General features: G+C 38.1%; 1 protein-coding gene across 5 annotated transcripts in view; it reads left to right on the forward strand.

Moving 5' to 3' along the window:
* PLCL1 (phospholipase C like 1 (inactive)) overlaps positions 1–24,190 on the forward strand; it is a 397,143-nt gene that overhangs the window by 230,927 nt on the left and 142,026 nt on the right. The gene's annotated exons all lie outside the window — the stretch shown is intronic.

Here is a 24,190-nt window from a genome sequence, read left to right on the forward strand (position 1 = left end):
AATGAGTTTAACATTAGAGATATTCCCTTCTCTTTCAGGCCAGTTTAGTGAGCCCAAAGTTGACAATATAATGAGTAGCATTATGCTCTTGTCAAAGTTACTTTGACATTTAATATTCATGTGTGGGGTCTTCTATGTGGTCATGGATGTCTAATGTAACACATGTTGAAGAAATCAGAGAAGTCATATGGTTTAAACCTTCATTTTATGAACAGGTAAACTGATGTTCACAGAGGCCAAGTGACTTATTCAAGGTCACAGCATTGATGAACTACAGAACAACCAGAAATCATTTAACTTACTTTCAGTTTCTTTTTTGGAGACTTTTACTAAAAAGAACCATTTGAATTTTCTTTTAAGCCTATATTTATGAAGACTAAGTGTCCTAATTTACTTATTTAATCAAAACTATTTATCAGTTTCTATTATGTGACTATATGGGCTTCCCTGGTAGCTCAGCTGGTAAAGAATCTGCCTGCAGTGCAGGAGACCTGGGTTTGATCCCTGGGTGGGGAAGATCTGCTGGAGAAGGGATAGGCTACCCACTCCAGAATTCTAGGACTTCCCTTGTGGCTCAGCTGGTAAAGAATCCTCCTGCAATGAGGAAGACCTAGGTTCAATCCCTGGATTGGGAAGATCCCCTGGAGAAGGGAAAGGCTGCCCACTCCAGTATTCTGGCCTGGAGAATTCCATGGACTGTATAGTCATGGGGTCACAAAGAGTCGGACATAACTGAGCAACTGTCACTCACTCACCTATGTGCCTATATGCCAGGCACTGTGTTATGGAAATGTAAAAGCAAGAACTGAGTCCTGTATATGTTCTCTCATTTATTTAATGGCAGGAGAACCCTGTAATAAAGACCACTCTAACAGCAACAAGGGGTACTTGAGATCAGACTCTAGAGGCACAATGACTAGTACATGAGAACTGCATCAATTTTGCTCTCCAAATACCGCTGGACTGAGAGTTAGAAGACTAGGCTAATGACAGTTTAGCTAGTAAGCCAGTTATTAACTTAGTTAAACTAATTAACTTTTTGGACCCTTGAGTTTCTTGTAGACTCAGCAAACTCTGTTAGTAAGAACTTGGGGTTTGAAGGCAGAGAGGTCTAGTGTGGTTTTTCTGTTTTCTAGCTGTGTTACCAACTCACAGAGAAATAATAGCTCTTACATGGAGTTGTTTAAAGGATACAATGAGCTAACCTATCTAAAGTATGTATTGTTTATTCCCTTCCTACTGCATCTATTGATACAAGTTGGGGATAATATTGCCTGTCTGGCACACACGATTTTGATGCCATGGAAACAATGGATGGGAAAGGGCACTGTAAACAATGAAACATTAGTCATACCACTTACAGAGGGATTTTTAAAAGTTTATTTTGTTATTTTAATGTAAGTTTTCCATTAAAGTTTCACATGCATACATTCAAAAAGTACACACATCGTTAGGGCACATCTCCACGAATGTTCACAAAGTAAACATACCTAGGTAACCAGAACCCAGATCATAAAATGGAACATTCCAGAAGGCCCTGTGGCACCCTTTCCCTCTTGTTGCCTCATCACAAAGATGATCATCGTAACTTCTAAAAGCATAGCTGCAGATCAGTTCAGTTCAGTTCAGTCTCTCAGTCGTGTCCGACTCTATGCGACCCCATGAATCGCAGCATGCCAGGACTCCCTGTCCATCACCAACTCCCAGAGTTTACCCAAACTCATGTCCATCAAGTCAGTGATGCCATCCAGCCATCTCATCCTCTGTCATCCCCTTCTCCTCCTGCTCCCAATCCCTCCCAGCATCAGGGTCTTTTCCATTGGGTCATCTCTTCACATGAGATGGCCAAAGTATTGGAGTTTCAGCTTCAACATCAGTCCTTCCAATGAACACCCAGGACTGATCTCCTTTAGGATGGACTGGTTGGATCTCTTTGCAGTCCAAGGGACTCTCAAGAGTCTTCTCCAACACCACAGTTCAAAAGCATCAATTCTTCAGCACTCAGCTTTCTTCACAGTCCAACTCTCACATCCATACATGACCACTGGAAAAACCATAGCCTTGACTAGATGGACCTTTGTTGGCAAAGTAATATCTCTGCTTTTGAATATGCTATCTAGGTTGGTCATAACTTTCCTTCCAAGGAGTAAGCGTCTTTTAATTTCATGGCTGCAGTCACCATCTGCAGTGATTTTGGAGCCCAGAAAAATAAAGTCTGACACTGTTTCCACTGTTTCCCCATCTATTTCCCATGAAGTAATGGGACCAGACGCCATGATCTTCATTTTCTGAATGTTGAGCTTTAAGCCAACTTTTTCACTCTCCTCTTTCGCTTTCATCAAGAGGCTCTTTAGTTCCTCTTCACTTTCTGCCGTAAGAGTGGTGTCATCTGCGTATCTGAGGTTATTGATATTTCTCCCAGCAATCTTGATTCCAGCTTGTGCTTCTTCCAGCCCAGCATTTCTCATGATGTACTCTGCATATAATTTAAATAAGCAGGGTGACAATATACAGCCTTGATGTACTCCTTTTCCTATTTGGAACCAGTCTGTTGTTCCATGTCCAGTTCTAACTGTTGCTTCCTGACCTGCATATAGGTTTCTCAAGAGGCAGGTCAGGTGGTCTGGTATTCCCATCTCTTTCAGAATTTTCCACAGTTTATTGTGATCCACACAGTCAAAGGCTTTGGCATAGTCAATAAAGCAGAAATAGATGTTTTTCTGGGACTTTCTTGCTTTTTTGAAGATCCAGCGGATGTTGGCAATTTGATCTCTGGTTCCTCTGCCTTTTCTAAAACCAGCTTGAACATCTGAAAGTTCACGGTTCACGTTAGTTTTGTCTATTATGGAAATTTTTATAAATGGAATGATCACTTTCATTTCTGGCTGTCTAGCTCCCATTATGTTTGAGAAGTTGATCCATTTTGTTCCATGTAGTTGTAGTTCATTAATTCTCATGGCTTTAGAGTGTTATGTTGTATAAATATACCACAATTTATATATTCATTCTTTAGGTGATGGACATGTGAATTTTATAAATAGTCCTGCCATGATCATTCTTATACATGTCTTTTGAACGTATCTGTGCATTTTTGTTGAATATGTATCTTGGAGAGAAATTTCTGGATGACAGTGTATACATATATTTGATTTTAATAGATGTGGACACATTATTTTCCAAAGTGATTGTACCAATTTATACTCCCACAAAAAATATTCTTTAACATCAGTAAAATTCTGTAAATCCATAGTAGAATTTTACAGAAATACAGTTGGAATTGTGTGAAAAATGGGGATATGATTTTCTCTTTTGTTGAAATCCTATGCTCTTAAATTGCATGGAATAGAGCCTCATTTCTATTAACTTAGCTTGCAGTGAGGGGGTTGCTATTGTAGTCTTATACACATTAAATTAGGAAAAGCTGAACTGTGTAGTTTTAGAAAGGCCATAAAAATGCAGAGTCTCTGGGCTGTGTGATCTTGAGTGTTCTGCTGTTTAGTCTCATTTCTTCCTGTAAGATATCCTGGTGTCCTAAGGGGCAGTCCATCCTCCCTGGGCCCGTTTTCAGCAGGCAGCTACCACAAGTACTCCTGTGAGCCAGCATCCATTCTGCCTGTTCCTATTGGTTACTCCCTTGCCATATGCTTTATTAAACGTTTGATTATCACCTCTACTTAACAGGAACTATTCTTTGCAATCAATTGGAAGGATTTCCAGCCTTCTGTCTAAACTATGCACCATTCCTAAGCCAGTTAGCCTTTGGAAGCTGCATGTTCCAGTCAGTTCCCAAGGAGTAGATGCGTGCCAGCTGGCCTTCTAGATTCAGGGGCCTATAGATATTTGTTTATAACGGGTGCCAGGTGAATTATACAGAATCATAAGAAAGTCATAAGAAAATATTAGTAATCATTATTTTGAACTAACAGAACATTTTTTTACAGCAGATATTTAATGCAGACCTCTACTAAGACTTAACAATTTTTTTTTTTTTTTTATTCTTTATAGTTTAACAAACCAGGGGTAGGGTTTGCCATTTTGTGCTAACTTAGTCTATGCTGGTTCAACTAGTATTGGTCAAGGGAGGAACCCATTACTGGAGGCAAGGAAGACAGGTCTAAACAGTTCTGCACTTCATGGTCAAATGAGTATATTTTGCAAGGTGTTTCTTATGGAACCCAAGCTATGAAACCCATTCCTGAAACTACCATATCTTGGAGTAACTTTCAGATTCCTTTATTAGTTCAATGGGTTTAGCTGTAATGTGGAGTGATAGAAAGTTACACTCTTGCTTCTAGCTTTTAGTCTCTCTATTCAAGATAGAGGACCTGTTTATTTCACCTCATCTACCTTCTGCTATTAGAGATAATTTCCCCTGGGCACCTTCTTGACCCAACTTACACTTAATATTTTAAGCTAATGCCCACTTTGTCACATCTAGGTGGTTTGTAGAAGAACATGTGGCCTATGAACATAATTTCTTACTTTGCATTCTTTATACAGACCTTACAAATATTAATATTTCCACAGCACTTCTGACCTGGAGGTGGAGCCATTACTAAGTGTTGTGGTTGGACAACATTGGCCTTCTAATGAGTTCAGGTTGTCCTTCAAGACCTCTTTCCACCACAGGCACACAACTGAAGATCCTAATTAGGGAATCTATTAAAAAGGACTTGACCTACTCTGTGGCTAAATTTATACATGTGATGCCTTTTGAAAGGGAAGTGATTAATATTAGTCAATGCCTGCATAGGACCAGAAAGTCTTATTCCAATATTATTAAACTAACAGTAATTAAAATTTGGGACTAAAATGTCATTTCACTGCTGTATTCCTATAAATTAAATTAAACTTTACACATTATTTAAGGCTTCAATGTAACACATTTAGCATTTTTTTTAAAGCAAGTCTTGAAGCCAGGCCTATTTCTATAAATATTCCCAGTAGCTAGCCTTTTGTGGGAACAGTAGATTTTAAACACTTGGTTTATTTAAATTACTCTTATCACTTTCAAGAAAGTTTGAGAAGCGTTACAAGAAATTGAGTGAATTAGTCATTCAGTTCCTTGATGGATCATTCACAAATGTACCAATGCCAGGAAACATTTAATTGACTAAAATATTCTGAATGAATTTGTCATTTGAGTGTGCTCTTTGAATGAATATCTTTGTTATATTGAATGTATTCTACTGATATTATTTAGGCTTGCTTCCAATATTAATTCATAAGAGACTTTGGCTGTCTTATCCATAGAATGTGTGTCCAAGTTAAGACTATGCTGTATTTGGGTAGAGTATGTGTGTTCTTGAAAGAAATACAGGAATTTAACAGTCAGTTTTGTCTATAAAACCTAGGGTGGTCATGTTTAAATGATAAATTTAATGAGATGATTAATTTTACAACCATGTTTATGTAACAAACCTTAAATATTGGGAAATGTAGGTTCTTTAAAAAATCTTATTATTTAAAACCCAAGTATTTAAACATGTATCAGTCTTATATATAAAAAATTCTTAACTTCTAACATTGTTTATCAGCATTAGCACCTCCTGAATCCTTCTGTTTAAGAGGTATCTTAAGAGGGAATAGATTTGCCATGTCAGACTGATTATTTGAAATCTAAGCTCTGTTTCCAATTTCAGATACTTAAAAAGGTCTGGCTTGGCTGGTGAACATGAAAGTGCTTACTGCAAAATTAGCTGTTGCTGCAGAACATGAAAGGAAATCACGGGGCCATTAACACATCTAGAAATAGTCCTTTCTAGCCTTTGGTTCCTAAAATAGCTTAGTGAAAATACAATTTTCAGATAAGGTAGAAAGGTGAGTTTTTAAATTATTTTCCTTTTAAGCTTTCCTTCTTTCCCATCCTTCCTCATTTCCACCCCTCCTTCATTTCCCCTTCCTTGGAGGAAAAGTTATGACCAACCTAGACAGAATATTAAAAAGCAGAGACATTATTTTGCCAACAAAGGTCCATCTAGTCAAAGCTATGGTTTTTCCAGTAGTCATGTATGGATGTGAGAGTTGGACTTTAAAGAAAGCTGAGTGCAGAAAAATTGATGCTTTTGAACTGTGATGTTGGAGAAGACTCTTGAGAGTCCCTTGGACTGCAAGGAGATCCAACCAGTCCATCCTAAAGGAAATCAGTCCTGAATATTCATTGGAAGAACTGATGCTGAAGCTGAACTCCAGTACTTTGGCCACCTGATGCAAAGAGCTGACTCATTTGAAAAGAGCCTGATGCTGGGAAAGATTGAAGGCAGGAGGAGAAGGGGATGACAGAGAATGAGATGGTTGGATGGCATCACCGACTCAATGGACATGAGTTTGAGTAAACTCCAGGAGTTGGTGATGGACAGGGAAGCCTGGTGTGCTGCAGTCCCTGGGGTCGCAAAGGGTCGGACACAACTGAGCAACTGAACTGAACTGAACTGAACTTATGTGTGTTAACTTAAAACTTCACATTCTAGATCTTCTTGAGGCTGAGTGACGGGAGCAGAAAGTACACCCTTTATCCCTGTATATGCAGTGAGTCAAAAAGAAGGGAAATTATAGAAAATTCACCATCAGATTTCAGATGTTAAAATTAAGTTAATGATGTTATGATTCAGAAGTAAGTTACTACTTTGAGTGATAATTGGATTGATTTTATGAAGATGGGCTGTTTTTTTCCCCATTGTGTGTGTGTGTGTGTGTGTGTGAACATGTGTATGTATCTGTATATGCTTGCGTGCTCAGTCACTTCAATTGTGTCCGACTCTTGTCACCCTATGGACTGTAGCCCCCCAGGCTCCTCTGTCCTTGGGATTCTCCAGGCAAGAATACTGGAGTGGGTTGCCATGCCCTCCTCCAGGGGATCTTTACAATCCAGGGATTTAACGCATGTCTCGTGTGTTGTCTTAGTTGCAGGCAGGTTCTTTACTGCTGAGCCAACAGGGAAGCCTGTATATATGCATGAAGTGAAGTGAAGTGAAGTCCCTCAGTCATGTCCGACTCTTTGCGACCCCATGGACTGTAGCCCACCAGGCTCCTCCATCCGTGGAATTTTCTAGGCAAAAGTACTGGAGTGGGTTGCCATTTCCTTCTCCAATATATGTGCATACTTGAGACCAAATTAAATTTTGGTAATAAATGACGGTAGGGTTACCAGATTTTCTACATAAGATAAAAGATGTACCAATAAAAAAAAAGATGCCTAAAATTGAATTTCAGATAAACAAAGAATAATAGTTTGTATACAAAGGTCCCAAATATCCTACCAGAGGCTCATTTTCCTCTAAGAACTTCAGGGGTAAGTTGTCCAGTTTCCCAGACTTTAAGCCATTGCTTATACACTGTGTATATTTGTATTTATTTCTTCTCAGTTCATTCCTGCTGCATATATTTTTAGAATCTGAATTTTCTCAACAGTCTGGAACCTCTATTGAGTGTGCTGTTACATGGTTGGAGGATCCCATTCCAGATAACTTATAGCTGAGGCTCTGCCTTCTGGCTCTGGGCTTCTGTATCTCCAGTGTTAATATTCCAAGAATGAGGCTGGAGCATTTTGCTGACTGTGGTGCTCTTTGGAGCACTGATTCAGAGGGAAGCCTTTGCTACAAAAGCCACATAGAGTGATTGTTGATCTGTTTTCTAAAAACTGAGCTATGCCCTTAAGCCTCTAATCAGTTTCACAAGGCCTGTATCTGCTTCTTCTGATGGAAAGGTCTTTCAGGTGAACAATGGGGACCTCTGTAGCTTTGCAATGCTAAGTACACAGCTCACTATGTGTACATACCATGAAATAGAAATAGATCTATAAAGTTTAAAAAGTAATCATTACAAATGGTATCTTTTGCTTTAGATAACAGAATTTTAAAATGTTCCTCAATATTGATGATGATGTTGATGAATTAAAAAATAGAATCAGATTAGGACACATGAAAGAAACAATAGTGTATATAATGGTCTGTTTTTCTAAAGAGGAAAGTAGAAATTTAAAAACTGGGATGTTTCTATGAGGATTGTTATGTCAGATGAAACACAGTCTATAAAAATGTTTTGTAAACCATGAAGTAAACCATACCTGAATAGTTTAAAGATAACACATTATTAGAGTCAATAAATGCCCTAAAATGAGTAAAATTTTGTGCTTTAAATGTCAAGACATTTTGAATGAATACTGTAGATCATCAAAAGCTGGTAAGTGGCATTAAAGATAAGCTGGGCTCCTACTTCACTGATGTGGTTTCAGTTCAGTTCAGTCGCTCTGTCGTGTCCGACTCTTTATGACCCCCATGGACTGCAGTACGCCAGGCTTCCCTGTCCATCACCAACTCCCGGAGCTTGCTCAAACTCCTGTCCATCGAGTCGGTGATGCCATCCAACCATCGTTTAGAAAAGAGAAATGATTTGTTTTAGGGTCATCTGGCAGATTACAACCTAGTAGAGAAACCTGATATCCAGGTGAACTCTCTAGCGCTCTTCCTACTTCACTTGGCTACATTAGTTTTGAAGTTTCCACTATTGGGCTCAAATCTGTGTTGTTAAACTTTCATACAAGGCACTGGTTATTTGGCATATTTCACACATAGCACAGCTTACAGCCCAAAGGGATTGCATGGTGTATTAGTTTCCTGAGGCTGCTATAACAGATTATTACAGACTTGGTGACCTAATGACAAAAATTTATTTTCTCAAAGCTCTCGGAGCTAGACGTCTGCAATCAAGGTCTCAGCAGGGCTACACTGCCTCCAGAGTCTCTGGGGGGAGAATCTGTTCCTTGCCTCTCCCAGCTGTTGCCAGGTGGCTGTTGGCATTCCTTGCCTTGGGGCCACGTCACTTCAATCTCCACCTGTCTTCGCATTGCCTCCTCCTCTGTGGCCTGAGTATCTTATTCTTTCCCCCTTTCTCTTATCAGGCTACATGTGATGATATTTAGTGCCCACCAGATAATCCAGAATAATCTCCTCATCTCAAAATCTTTAATTTATTCACACCTGGAAACATTCACACCTGGGTCACCATTCAGCCCACTACACACAGGAAATAAAATTCCTTCAGTTCAGTTCAGTCACTCAGTCACGTCCGACTCTTTGCGACCCCATGAATTGCAGCACGCCAGGCCTCCCTGTCCATCACCAACTCCTGGAGTTCACTCAGACTCACGTCCATTGAGTCAGTGATGCCATCCAGCCATCTCATCCTCTGTTGTCCCCTTCTCCTCCTGCTCCCAATCCCTCCCAGCATCAGTCTTTTCCAATGAGTCAACTCTTCGCATGAGGTGGCCAAAGTACTGGAGTTTCAGCTTTAGCATCATTCCTTCCAAAGAAATCCCAGGGCTGATCTCCTTCAGAATGGACTGGTTGGATCTCCTTGCAGTCCAAGGGACTCTCAAGAGTCTTCTCCAACACCACAGTTCAAAGGCATCAATTCTTTGGTGCTCAGCTTTCTTCACAGTCCAACTCTCACATCCATACATGACCACTGGAAAAACCATAGCCTTGACTAGATGGACCTTTGTTGGCAAAGTAATATCTCTGCTTTTGAATATGCTATCTAGGTTGGTCATAACTTTCCTTCCAAGGAGTAAGCATCTTTTAATTTCGTGGCTGCAGTCACCATCTGCAGTGATTTTGGAGCCAAAAAAATAAAGTCTGACACTGTTTCCACTGTTTCCCTATCTATTTCCCATGAAGTGATGGGACCAGATGCCATGATCTTCGTTTTCTGAATGTTGAGCTTTAAGCCAACTTTTTCACTCTCCTCTTTCACTTTCACCAAGAGGCTTTTTAGTTCCTCTTCACTTTCTGCCATAAAGTTGGTGTCATCTGCATATCTGAGGTTACTGATATTTTTCCCAGCAATCTTGATTCCAGCTTGTGTTTCTTCCAGTCTAGTGTTTCTCATGATGTACTCTGCATATAAGTTAAAGAAGCAGGGTGACAATATACAGCCTTGACATACTCCTTTTCCTATTTGGAACCAGGAAATTCCTTAGAAACCTAGAAATTGAACCCAAAAGTGTCCTACTTCCTATATTTGTCTGTATTCTTTTCTGATAGTCTACTAGTGTTAGTTATATTATAAGGTGGTTTTGGAGGTCAAGAACCCATACAGAATAGCAGGAATTACCACTTTTAACAGAGACAACTAACATATATGTGTGTGTTTCAATACATGTATTAAAAATTGCATGTATTGCACCAACAAAAGAACCTACTGATGTGAAGTTTCACTGAAATGGTTCAAGAAAAAGATGTTAATTAAATATCACTTTGTTAAAGTAAAAGAAACCATTATATGAATGGAATGTTGGCCCTCTCTTTATGAGTCAGTTATGCTAATTTCATCAAAACCCCCAAAAATACGTTTGGCGCCTGGTTGTACTAAAGATTTCTGTAACTGTTTTCATCAGGAAGCTGTTTAAAGTTCTGATTCCACTTCTCATTCTCCACAACCATTGATACATCCTAATTTATTTGCAGTTTATACCCTGACTACCTCTACAGAATATAAAGTGGCTTATAAAAAAAGGTATATGCAATTAGAAATAAAATTTCAAATAATTATTTAGGGAGAGGAAACAAAGGACCCTCCGAGACCTAGGCTACTATATTCATTCAGAATGAGTATTAATACTTTTTTCTAAGCTCCCGGACAGCCAAGGCAAAAGAGGTCTCCAGTAGCAAAATTAATGCTCATTGTTTCAATGTTTACTTTTACTGTTTCCCCCTTCCCAAGAAGAGATCATTATAGAAGTGTTAGTAATCACATCCAGTTTTAGTTATTAACTCCAGGAACAAATTTAAAATTTGATTTTCCATAGCAATAACCTCCTTCCCAATTTTTATGCACTCTGTTACCCATTTATTCTATTACATTTACTTGAATAATTTCTTGGGCCTTGTTTGAATTTTATACAGAGATATTGAAAATCAATCTGTGATAGTAAGTGCTATGACTCAATGAGACTGTTGTCATTCTCCTTTATGAGAATTTTATTAAGATGGGTGCTTTCCCCTCTGGGTTATTTTTTTTGTTTCCAGCTGAATCCCATTAGTTGACTCAAGGCACCTTTTGAATAAATCTTACCTGGAGACTCTGTGTACCATGTTTATAAATATTTATAAATATTACACTGGGAAGTGGTTTGCTGTTTTATCCAATCATAACTGAAAATCTTTATGACTTTCACTAAGAAAATCTGGGAAAGCATGCCATAGGTAATCTGAACTGAAGGCAACTATATGCAGTGATTAGAACGATTATAGATAAAAAGGTAAGGAAGCTATGAGAATATGTATCAGATGAATCATTATCAAACACCAGTAAACCAGTACCACTGGGGATTTAGACATCTATGTGGGTTTAATGCATCATTTTATATAGCCAAACCAAATTAAAATGATATTTTGTGTGAACATTAAACTTTTCTTTCCTGAGACTGAATACTGTGGGAGATTTGGCATAATAGAATTACTAATTTTTGGTCCAAGTAGTTCACCTCTTTTGATATTTTAATGTGACTTGTGGCCCAATGAGCCCATGGAGTTGTGAAGCAGTAAACTCTTTCTTTTGTGGCCACAGCTTTTGCCCCTAATTCCTGTGGCCTGTTTCAACCTGTGTATTACTATTTCCAGGCTGAATCAAGAAAAAGAATGTTGAAAACTGGTGTGCTATCTATGAGGTTATGCTCTGGTTTAGAGATTCTCTGGCTATCTTAGGTAGAAAAGTTTGGATTAGAAAGAAAAGTGACATGTTTCAAAGGAATGGAAATTCTTAGGGATTAAATATAGTCTATTAACTAAGAGCTTAGCTCTGGCTCAAGTTTCAGACTTCAGTTCAAATTCACATTGCTTCGTTTATCATCTCTGTGACCTTGGTCAAAGTATTTTTCCAGTCATTGGTTTCCTCAACCAAAAAAGGGACACTCTGAAAGGACCACAAGTTAGTGGATTCTGATTAGAATTAAATGTACTAATCAGTGTAAAGCTGTGATAAGTACAGTGGTGCATAACAAGGTCTGAAAAGCATTAGCTCTTTTTTTTTTTGTTTGTTTTAGTTGTAGTTATCTTCATTATTATCATGCGGGAATGTTTGTGCTGAATAGTAAATGACACTGGATTTTTCTTTTTAGAGAGAATATGTGATAGCATCTATAATGAATGCATAAACAATTCTTGCATTTCCCCAAGTGCCTAATTTATTTTGAATGAAAGATTCATGACTCAGTTCAAATGTACAAGGAGATTAGCCTTTGCAAGTAATTCATTTAATACCAGCTATAATATGTGGCAAGTGATCTCTGGGAGATGTGCAGAGGAGGGCTATATGTGCAGACTGCTTTCCTTTTTGTTTCAACTCTGAAAACATTACTTGATTGAAGGAATTTTTTCTCCCTCAATTTTTGAAACTTATGCAATCGGTTCTAGCCAGTAAAGTTAAGCTTATTGCTTTCTCTGGCAAAGTCATTGAGTCATTTTGTCTTAATGTTGCAGAATTTACTATCTGCTTTGCTCTTGGCACTTACATGTTCAGAGCCTCAGAAGAAAATAAAATGAAGGAGTTCTTTGATTTTCATCCTGATAGAAACAAGTTGGCAAAAAAAGGGGCAAGATATATATTATATATATATCATGTTTTCTTTTTATTTCGTAAAATCTGAAGCCTTGAGGAGATTATGGCTATCTGTTTGGTATCTTGCTGTTCTTGCCTCAGTATTGATCTATCTATCCATCAATCTGTCTATCTACTTACCTAATCTATATCACTTGTTTTAGGAACACAAATGAGTTTAGCAGGATTATAAAAGCTGAGTAAAGTGTCATTGGAAGATGTTTATACAAGAGTGGGAAATGGTAATTACTTAGCTAAAGAAGTATAAAAATTTCCTAAAGTATAATTTTTCACACATTCTTCAAAATTTAAATAATCATTTGAAAAATCAGAAAGCAAAAATGTATGTGGTTTGTAGAAAATCTTGGTTTCAGTGAGAAACCAATTAATAACTGTTAAGAAATCACTAAGTAAGAGATATATTGACCGTGTTTTTTGGTATGAAAATGATTAATTTCTTCCACAAATATTTATTGAGTAGGTTAGATACTGTTTTAAACACTGGTAATACAAATGGTGAATAAAATGATCTCCAGTCCAGTGGGGAGATTGGCAATTCCAAGTTAAATAAAGTACAATCACGTGTGTAATGCAGGTAGTGCAATACGGTGAGGAGTGGTGACTGTGGTGGTGGTCGTGGTGATGGTAACCTACCTTAACTAGTGTGCTCAGAGTATTGTGCTTGACAAATGATGTTGTCACAGCATGTTTAAAACATTGGACCCAAAATTTTGAGCACCTGTCTGAAGTCACTTTTTATGGGCAAGGAGTTGCACTTAGGATGGTGTATTTAAGAAATGTATATGTTAGTGTCAATATATGACTCTCTCTCCGAAGGTAAATAAATATATCTTACAACTTCACCTGACAAGATCTTTTCAAGATTACAATGGATTGGAAAACATTCAGGTGAAGTGTACAATGAGCCTAACATGAGGATTAAAAACAATTTTTTTCTTTTCTACTTTCAAAATTGCTACTGTGCCCTGTCTAATATCTTGTGAAATAGCGACACTAATGCCTTGCTCAGCAGGGAGGCAGATGCTGTTGGGGTGGGACAGATGAATGGTTCCAGTTGGTAGCAGCACATTTGAAGTTCTGCCTGATCAATAGAGTCTTTCACTTTTAGGGTCAAGGTGGTAACAGCTAATTAACAGGAGAGCAGGCTGGAAAAAGAATAAAAGATCTGCACGTTAATGTTACTGTGCTGTTCACAAAAAGAAAACCAGTTTTCTGTGAGAAAACTGTTTTCCTCTAACTTGAAAGCATTAAGAATTTGTTCACCCTGGAGCTTTCTTTGGTGTGCCTCCCTTCAAGTCCCATGGCTCTCTCCCTTCTAAGAAAGCCTTTATAAACTGCAAACTCTAATGCCGCTGTAAGCACCAGAGGCAGTGGCCTACTGGAAATGTTTGGGGGTCAAAAGTAGTTCTGAATTCAAATCCTGGCCATGACTCTTTCCTGCTGTGTGACTGGAGCAAGTCATTTAACTTCCTTGATTGACAGTTTCCTTGACTCTTAAATGGGGGGAGTATGAAACCTCCCTTATAAGGCTGTGTGAGGCTTAGTGCAGTAGTCATAGGGAAGCCTTATAGTGTTGGGTGCTTAGTTCTACTTAATACTGAAGGCTCAACTCTGAAAGCACTTGAGGTTACAAAGCTCAGTGTCAGGTTATTTTCATGTTGTCTCATCTGAAAGCCTCATTTCCCCCACAGTGTGGTGAGAATCTTGAGGGCAGGAAACATTTTTCATGCTTCTTTTCTGCCTTCCATTGCACCTTGCAGAGTCCTTAGTGCCACATCAGCACTTAATAAATGTTTGTATTACCACTTCTGGTCTGTGTTTTGAAAAATTTCTTAAAATTAGAGACCGTGAGAAGCATAGATTGTGGTGCTTTTCACTCCGAGCTCCCACAAATTTTGGTGGGGGGTGATCATATGGGAAAGAAGGTGGCACCATAAGATATCAACTCTTAAAATCATGATGATGAGTAGGAAAATAAAGTATGCCATATCGCTTGATAATCTCTATGAATAGCCAGACTGCATGATGTGTTATGACTAAAACGACAGTGAAATATCTGATGGTCACTGAGCCTGCTCCAAAACATAATGGGAATTCACCTTGATAAAGAACAATAGTCTTGGGGCCAAGACCTTGGATTCTGGCCAGTTTTAAACATCTGCTTCCTCCCGAGACAATCTAGAATTGTGACTCAAGTCTTAGAACTGGGCTGGGGAGCAGAGGGCATGATTTAGATTAAATCTGAGGAGACCTAGGTTGGATGACCATGTAGGGTGGCAATGCCCTTGTCCCACTAAATCTGCAGAGGTTACATTCTGTCCTATGGTGCAATTTTCCTGGAATTTCTGTCAGCACCTGTGTTAGCTATTATAATAAAGGAACTTGGGAAAAATCTTCCACATAGCAGGCTCTCAATGTTACAATGAAAGGAGAGAAAACAAAGAGATGTTCTCTTTGTGTATCTCTGTGTGCTCAGTCGCTTCAGTCATGTCCAATTCCTTGAGACCCCATGGACTGTAGCCCACCAGGCTCCTCTGTCCATGAGATTCTCCAGGCAGCAGTACCAGAGTGGGTTGCCATGCCCTTCTCCAGGGGATCTTCCTGACCCAGGGACTGAACCTGAGTCTCTTATGTCTCCTGCATTTGCAGGTGAGTTCTTTACCACTAGTGCCAGCTGGGAAGCCCGTATATACATCTCTATGTAACCCTAAGATTTCCAAGTTGATTTTTGCTGTTACTCTAACATAATATAAAGATATGGACAGGCCCATGTAGTATGTTGTAATGACATTGGCTTGTTGATTTCTCAGCTCTAAGGAAGTCTTTGCTTCTGGCAATAGGGACAGATAATACATAGTGTTCTTCTCTTTAATACTTTGGGAATAACATAGTTGTCCAAAATGTTAAACTTTATTCTGCAAAGTTACTACCTGAAACAAATTTTTTTTTTTTTTTTCTGAAACAAATTTTTAAAGTAAGTTTGTTTTCCTTGAGCTGCTGCTGCTGCTGCTAAGTCGCTTCAGTCGTGTCTGACTCTGTGTGACCCCATAGACGGCAGCCCACCAGGCTCCCCCGTCCCTGGGATTCTCCAGGCAAGAACACTGGAGTGGGTTGCCATTTCCTTCTCTAATGCATGAAAGTGAAAAGGGAAAGTGAAGTTGCTCAGTTGTGTCTGACTCTTCGCGACCCCATGGACTGCAGCCTGCCAGGCTCCTCTGTCCATGGGATTTTCCAGGCAAGAGTACTGGAGTGGGGTGCCATTGCCTTGAGCAATACTGGTCAAATATTCATTCATTCAAAAGTAATTGTTTATTGAAGTGCATACTACATCCTGTTGCAGGTTGTGTGGGAGTTTCAAAGATAAATGAGGTTCTGTCTTTGCCATTTAAGATATTACAGTTATTTATTTTAGATACACCAAAACAGACACCTTGAAGCAATTGATGGTTAAGAATTATTGCAATGAAAGGTATATGTTTTTATAATAATATCTCCTTTATGTGACATCATGAGAAATTCCAAATAGATGAATTTCTCTAATTAATTTAATTTCATTTTTCCTAGAAACTAACATAATTTCTAATGATAATACCATTAAATAACAGGATACTGAATTTAGTTCTCAAGATTTCTTTGTTGTTCTTTTGATTTCCTATTGGTTGTTAATCAGTATTTGGTATCTTAAAGTTACCTTCACATACAATTAGGTTCATTTATTTATTTTTGTCTTTATTTTTAACTTTTTCCCTTTTAATTTAACTTTGTTTTTTAATGATCTAGAACTGAAATCAAAACTATAAGGGACTTTGGAGAAATCATTCCTGTTCACTTTATACCCATATTTAAAAACTAATTTTTAGTTCATCTTATTTGCTTGCTTAGTCTCTTTGTTTCTTTTTGATAATATAAGCAAGTTTATACACATATAAACATAAAAGACAACTATGTGAATATTTATACATATATTTATTCATAAATCCTTTTCCATTCTTATAAAAATATCGTATAATAGATACACTCTTTTAAACCTTGCTTTTTCTGTCTAATAATAGAATCTGAAGATCACTCCATTGCTTTGCACAGTACCTCAGTACCATATTACTTGGTTACATAATGTTTTATTCATTAGGTTGCCTGTTGAAAGACATATGGCTTCTCGTATCAGACTTTGAATGATGTTTCCCAAGTGGGAAAGGAAATGGGTTGATCTTACTGTCTACCTCATTGGTGGTTATATTTCTCATTGCAGATTAATATTTAATATAAGTCAGTTTTTTATGTGTGTGTGAATTTGAATATCATTTTTTTTAGTTTTGGCACAAGCCTGAGAAAAACACTGGAGTCCTAGACTTTTGCAGCCAGTATAACTAAAACTGCTGAGACACAATCCCTCACGAAGGACATATCATGGATGGTCTGGGAAAACTCCTATGTAAATGTAAAGAGTCAGTAAAGGAAGTGTTTGAGGGTAGTAATTATCCCTTAGGACTTCTGAAAGTCTGAAAAATATTTAATTGTGAATTTTCAAAATTGTGGTAAATAACCAATATTTAGATGACATTGGAGCAAAAGTTTTGTTCAAACTGAAAATAAGGTAGAATTGGTTATATTTGTGATTGGGATCATTTGTTGTCTCTTAATAGGCTTGGTTTTTAAGGCTGCCATTAGAATCTTTATAAAAAATACTGTCTGAGATCTCGGTAGAAGTGATCAGGTGGGTGGTGGTGTATTTATTGGTTTCATGGACTCATGCAGTATCTGCCAGTGTCCTCTTGGGAACACAGTACACGCCTGGGAACAGAGTTCCATGAGCAAATAAATCTAAAATCTTATGGCTTAGACAAGTTTCTTTACAGCAAGATTTCTTAGAGCCTTTAATAACTAATCTATACATGACTTCTGGGGACAGGAATGTAAAATGCTGCTTTTCATAGACATGTTTCTTCATGGAGCCTATCAGTACATTTTAGGAAGGCTGGGTATAATGGGTAAGCTTTTTATACTTATGAATGACTTAGAGAATGAGTTGGAGGGAGAGAGGATGAATTGAACAGAGTACTATCATTCCTGTGTTTCGGGGTTAAGACTGGCTCAGGTGTCAGTGACATGCCTATCCTGGATTGAAGGCAGATCTTCAGGCTCTTTATCACATGAAAAGATTTGAAGTCATAAGAAATCTGAAAAGAATTTAGTAAAAATATCAGTTTCTATGTCTAATGCAAGATTTTCCTAGCCTCACTGCTGCTGCTGCTGCTAAGTCGCTTCGGTTGTGTCCGACTCTGTGCGATCCCATAGACAGCAGCCCACCAGGCTCCCCCGTCCCTGGGATTCGCCAGGCAAGAACACTGGAGTGGGTTGCCATTTCTTCTCCAATGCATGACAGTGAAAAGTGAAAGTGAAGTCGCTTAGTTGTGTCCGACTCTTAGCGACCCCATGGACTGCAGCCTACCAGGCTCCTCCGTCCATGGGATTTTCCAGGCAAGAGTACTGGAGTGGGGTGCCATTGCCTTCCCCACCTAGCCTCACTAGGACTTTTTTATTGTAAAACATTTTCTAGGCCATGTATACTTTCAGTAGGAATGGGATTGAGATTGTCACTGCATTTCCTCTTTCTGTACAGAATTTAAGATGTATGTCACAGAGTTGGACACGACTGAATCGACTTAGTAGTAGTAGTAGTAGTAGTAGTAGTATAGACATCAGATGGTGGTTCCTTTGCTTCCAAAGCCTTGTAATCAAAATCCTGATAGGCAGGTATATCCTGTTTTCGATTTAGCGGAAATAAGGAATTACTTTGATCCTTCAGTTACTTTTTTCACTCTGATGTTTCTCATTTCCTTATTTTTTCTCCTGACCAGAGTAAAACGAGTTATCCTTCATGTGACAGTGGAAGAGAAGCCACAGTTATTTTTTGTATACAACCTTCTGTACATCACATCACTGTTAACCTTTTTCTGTTTAGGGGGAATGGTATTAATTGCCTGCTGCCTTCTCACCAAGTTCCTTAACTTCTGATGTTGAGTTGTTACAGAAGCAAATTTGAAATTTTGTTGAATTGTTTTCCTTGATTTAGGTGACAGAGTTTTAATGTGGCTTCTCTCTGGCCTATTCATGCCAACTATTCCATCTTGGAATTTTCTTTTCATAGAATACACATTTAAGTCTATTTAAAGAGGTTCCATTATTTTGTATAACTGAATCACTTTGCTGCACAGCAGAAATTAACACAACGCTGTAAATCAATTGCACTTCAATAAAGAATATATATTTAAAAAGAGATTTCAAAAAAACATTCAATGATTAGATGCAGTTGGATTTAGATGAATTGAATAATAAATGAATGACAATTCTTACCTTGATATATTTACAGCATATCAATGAAGGAGTCACTGGCTTTGTTTTGTCATTCAGAGCATGGTCATGAATTTTAGCTGGTGTTTGAGAACTTTCTGATGCTGAGACCAAGAGTAATTCGTCTTCCTAAAGACCTACTATCTTTAGGAAGGTGATAGTCCTGTCTGACTTCTCTGATGGTTCCTACAGCTTAATTATATTTGGCATGTCCCATTGCTTACTTCATTGTATAGGTCCAAACTAGAAAGTCAGATTGATTTTTGTCTGTCTTATCAAACTTAGAAAACATAATTGTTTTAGAGTGTAGTTTAAAGATTTTCATAAACACAGTAATTTTCTACTAGATAGCATCATTAGAAATTATATTTTTCTTGCAGCATGGTTGAGCATTGCATTCTGTGTGGGATCTAAATTGCTTTGGCAGCAGGCATTTTTGTATATTGTCATCACTGTACCTTTGGGAAGCAACCAGAGCACAGGAAAAGCAGTATTTTAGGCAGCTGATAGAGGGTTGTACCACTTGGAATGATGGGTACCCGTGGCATCACCAATGGAGACCAAAAGGTCTCTACACCAAAAGGTGTATAGGCTGCATATAGGCAGCAGCCAGTGCTGGAGTGGCTGATCATTCTTCATGTCCCTTTCTCACTTGCTTTGACTGAGCTGAGGAGTAGCGAATACTACCTGGTGCTAGTTCTGTCCTTTCATTCTGTCCTCCAAAGTTTTGGATCCCAGAAATACTAGTAACTAAAAGACTTTCCTCAAGTTGAAGGGAGGAAGATGAAAGACATTTAGGAGGCAGAGAAGGTGATCAGAGAGTTTTAATAGCCTTCCGCTCTTCGTTTGGTTATTGAATGTGTATGTACAAATGCAACATTCTGCAATCATATGATGATGATAATAGTAGTAATTATCATTTACTGGGCACTTCTCATGTGCCTGACACAGTGTGACTCCTTTATATCATTATTGCAGTGAATTTCCTTAACTGTTCTATAAAATAAGTGCATTGTTATTGTCTGTACAGCTTAGAGAGTTTAGTGGAGCAACTTTGCCACATTTACACAATTAGTGCACTGAAGAGGCAAAATTCTAAACAGCATTTTCTATTCTTTTTTTTTCTGCATTGACCTAGAAGGGAGGGTAGGTACCTTTACATGAGTTAGTGAATGTGGTAACGAAGAACACATGCTTCCCCTGTTCACAGGGCACATGGATTTGCCAGGTTTCTTTATTTGGCTACATTTCACATTTTATTCATAATTGGTAAGCCTCATAAAAACATCAGTTTCTTAAAAATGTATCCAAAATGTTTAAACAATCCCATATATCAGACCTTTGTTGCTTTAGTCATGTAATGTTAAATATTTTCTAATTTTTGTGATTGCATTATTATTAAATTTTTAAAATTATAATTTGGTTTTAACATGGTGAACCAAGAGAATGATTTTGAACTTGGCTCATCTCATATGTTGGGGGTATCAGAATCTTTTGAGTAAGTGTACATTTAGTTTAAAACAACATTTTCAGTATTAAAATTGGTTGTTTTTAAATTATGATGTCTACTTTATTTAGAAATATCAGTAACATTAAAGGAAGGGGTGAGGTTTTCTATTTATTAACTATAAGGATTAACCATCCAGTGATTCTTTTCATCTCCTCTTGGACATCATTTTTGGTTTTCCGTTTTTGTTATTCATATATATGTCTTGTTTCTGCCTATTGAATTGGAGGCTCTTTGAAGTTTTGTTTTGTTTTCATTTCATCAGTTCAGTTCAGTCGCTCAGTCATGTCTAACTCTTTGCAATCCCATGGACTGCAGCACACCATGGTCACTTCCCTGTCCATCACCAACTCCCGGAGCTTACTCAAACTCCTGATCATCGAGTCAGTGATGCCATCCAACCATCTCAACCTCTGTCAGCCCCTTCCCTCCTGCCTTCAATCTTTCCCAGCATCATGGTCTTTTCTAGTGAGGCAGTTCTTCTCATCAGGTGGCCAAAGTTTTGGAGTTTCAGCTTCAACATCATTCCTTCCAATGAATATTCAGGACTGATTTCCTTTAGGATAGAGTGATTGGATCTCCTTGCAGTCCAAGGGACTCTCAAAAGTCTTCTCCAACACCACAGTTCAAAAGCATCAATTCTTCAGTGCTCAGCTTTCTTTATAGTCCAACTCTCACATCCATACATGACCACTGGAAAAACCATAGCTTTGACTAGCTGGACCTTTGTTGGCAAAGTAATGTCTCTGCTTTTTAATATGCTATCTAGGTTGATCATAGCTTTCCTTCCAAGGAGCAGTGTCTTTTAATTTCATGTCTGTAGTCACTATGTGCAGTGATTTTGGAGCCCAGAAAAAATAAAGTCTGTAACTGTTTTCATTGTTTCCCCATCTATTTGCCATAAAGTGATTAGACCAGATGCCATGATCTTAGTTTTCTGAATGTTGAATTTTAAGTCAACTTTTTCACTCTCCTCTTTCACTTTCATCAAGAGGCTTTTTAGTTCCTCTTCACTTTCTGCCATAAAAGTGGTGTCATCTGCATATCTGAGGTTATTGGTATTTCTCCCAGCAATCTTGATTCCAGCTTGTGCTTCATCCAGCCCAGCATTTCTCATGATGTACTCTGCATAGAAGTTAAATAAGCAGGGTGACAGTATACAGCCTTGATGTACTCCTTTTCCTATTTGGAACCAGTCTGTTGTTCCATGTCCAGTTCTAACTGTTGCTTCTTGACCTGATTTCTCAAGAGGCAGGTCAGGTGGTCTGGTATTCCCATCTCTTTAAGAATTTTTCACAGTTTTTTGAGATTTCATAGGCCCTCAATAAATGTTTATGTCACAAATGATTGAATATTTAACTTATTATTAATTTTTTGCCTCTCAATATGCTGGGTGATAATCAGAAACTGATAATTACTGTCTCAGGAATAATTTGAGAGCACAAATCCCATAGCACTGTTATGTAAAGACATTACCTATACATGTAGGTTATCTTTCATGTTGGGGGCATGTAGGATGAATCTGTTAAATTCAGGGGAGTGAAGTTTATTTCTGCATGTGTATTTAGAGAGACATGAAATATTGATTCTCTTCCTTGGGAAAAAAGGAGAGTTAATGACTAAAAATTTCTTTGTGATCTCTATGACAGTTTTATCACATATGTCTCCAAAAAACTAATCATTTTCTAAGAACAAATCTGTCTGTGTGCTAACAGATTGTGAAAATCTATCAGTTGCTTTTCTTTTCTGTTTTTCTTTAAACCAAAAGCCAAAAGAAGTCAGCCTTTAAATATTTGGACGTTTTTCTCTGAGAAGCAAACACACTGGCATTAACATTTCTAAAGCAAGCTCAAAGTAAATGAGATTGAAAAAATTCAGACTCCTTCCAATCCCTATGTTAATTGTTGTTTTAATTAAAGCTTCTGTATGTCATCAGTGGCAGAAGATTGCCTCAGATAGATAAAGTAGGACCATGTCTAGCTTTGGCTTTTATGAAGGCAAAGGAGTAGGCAAGAAACCAAATAACCAGATAAGTTTGCTATTATATTAAAATAAATAATTTGCTAGGCATCAGGTGAATCACATTATTAGTTGATTAACATCCTTTTCTTTAGATTATTGCATTTCCTAATCTAACTTATTGGATTTCCTGGTTTGGGGGCTTAAACGAGTATGCTAGCTTCTTCCAACACCAACTGTTTTTTGGAGATAAAGGAATTTGGAAGCGAAAAACACTTTTTTTTCCCCCAATGGCTTTTGATTTGAAAATTTATTTATTCAAGTCACTACAAGTTTGTGAGATCAAATAAGAACATACTTGAAAGAGCTTTATAAAATGCAAAATATTACTCGTTATCATCAACTATTATTATTAGGACAACAAAGTAAAGTGCCTGTGTTTATTCAAACCCTCTTTCCAACCTACACCACTCTGTTGGGAAACTGGGAATTGTCTTTGGAATATCTGCTTAAATGCTAAGAACTAGGTCTTGGGATTTTGCTGCTCAAGGATCCTTGCCCAAGTGTCCTAAACTTTACAAAATCAAATGAATTATAGAGCCATCAGGCAGCACGCAAAGAACAGTGTCATCATTCCTCTCAACTGGGCCACACTTAAAATGTATTTTATTAAAATAGGTAAAATTTGATTCTCACTAATGGAGAACAAAAGAAAAATCATAACGATGAAGACAAATCTAGAATCTGAACCTCAAAGATAAAATATAATCAGAGAAGCACTGAAAACTGTTCAGTGCACTTAGTACACAAAAGTACCAGGAGAAGGTCTTATCTTAATTAAACCTGTTCTAAGTGTTAAGTTACTTCAGTCATGTCCGACTCTGTGACGCTATGCACTGTAGCCTGACGGGCTTGTCTGTCCATGGGATTCTCCAGGCAAGAATACTGGAGTGGGTTGCCATTTACTCCTCCGGGGAATCTTCCCCATGTAGGGATCAAACTGGTGTCTCTTAAGTCTCCTGCATTGGCAGGCAGCTTCTTTTCCACTAGTGCCACCTGGGAACCTGATTAAACCTACTCATCTGAAACAACTTTGGTGAGTGCAGGATCTCCCCACAAAAGCTCTCATTCCCTGTTGCAAGGAGAGTCACAGTTTCCAAAGAATTGTCCATTCACCTGATGGAACCCAGATAGAGGGACCTGGGACTAACTGGCTTCAAGAAGGCTCCACTGGAGATGGAGATTTGGAGATATCAGATGTTCTCAAGTGAGATAGATTTTACTTGTACTGTTTTTGATTGGAGCCAGTACAATGTAAGCCCCTTGATGTCAGCATCTGAGTTTCTATATTTCCATGATGCATACCCACCCTTCATATACTTACAACATCCGTGTGGTTGAATGAGTACCCTTATGCCCAAACTGCTAAAGCCTATGTCTCTTTTTTTTTTTAATTTACTTTTAAAAAAAATATGCATGTGTGCTAAGTTGCTTCAGTTGTGTCTGACTCTCTGTGACGCTATGGACTGAAGCCCACCAGGTTCCTCTGTCCTTGAGATTCTCCAGGCAAGAATACTGAAGCCGGTTGCCATGCCCTCCTCCAGGGGATCTTCCTGACCCAGGGATCGAACCCACATCTCTTATGTCTCCTGCACTGGCAGGTGGGTTCTTTTACCACTAATACGACCTAGAAAGCCCTATTGAAGTTTAGTTGAATAAGAATATTGTGTTAATCACTTCTGTACAGCAAAGTGA

The sequence above is a fragment of the Bos indicus genome, chromosome 2 (assembly GCF_029378745.1).
Source record: "Bos indicus isolate NIAB-ARS_2022 breed Sahiwal x Tharparkar chromosome 2, NIAB-ARS_B.indTharparkar_mat_pri_1.0, whole genome shotgun sequence".
In the NCBI taxonomy this organism is placed as follows: Eukaryota; Metazoa; Chordata; class Mammalia; order Artiodactyla; family Bovidae; genus Bos; species Bos indicus.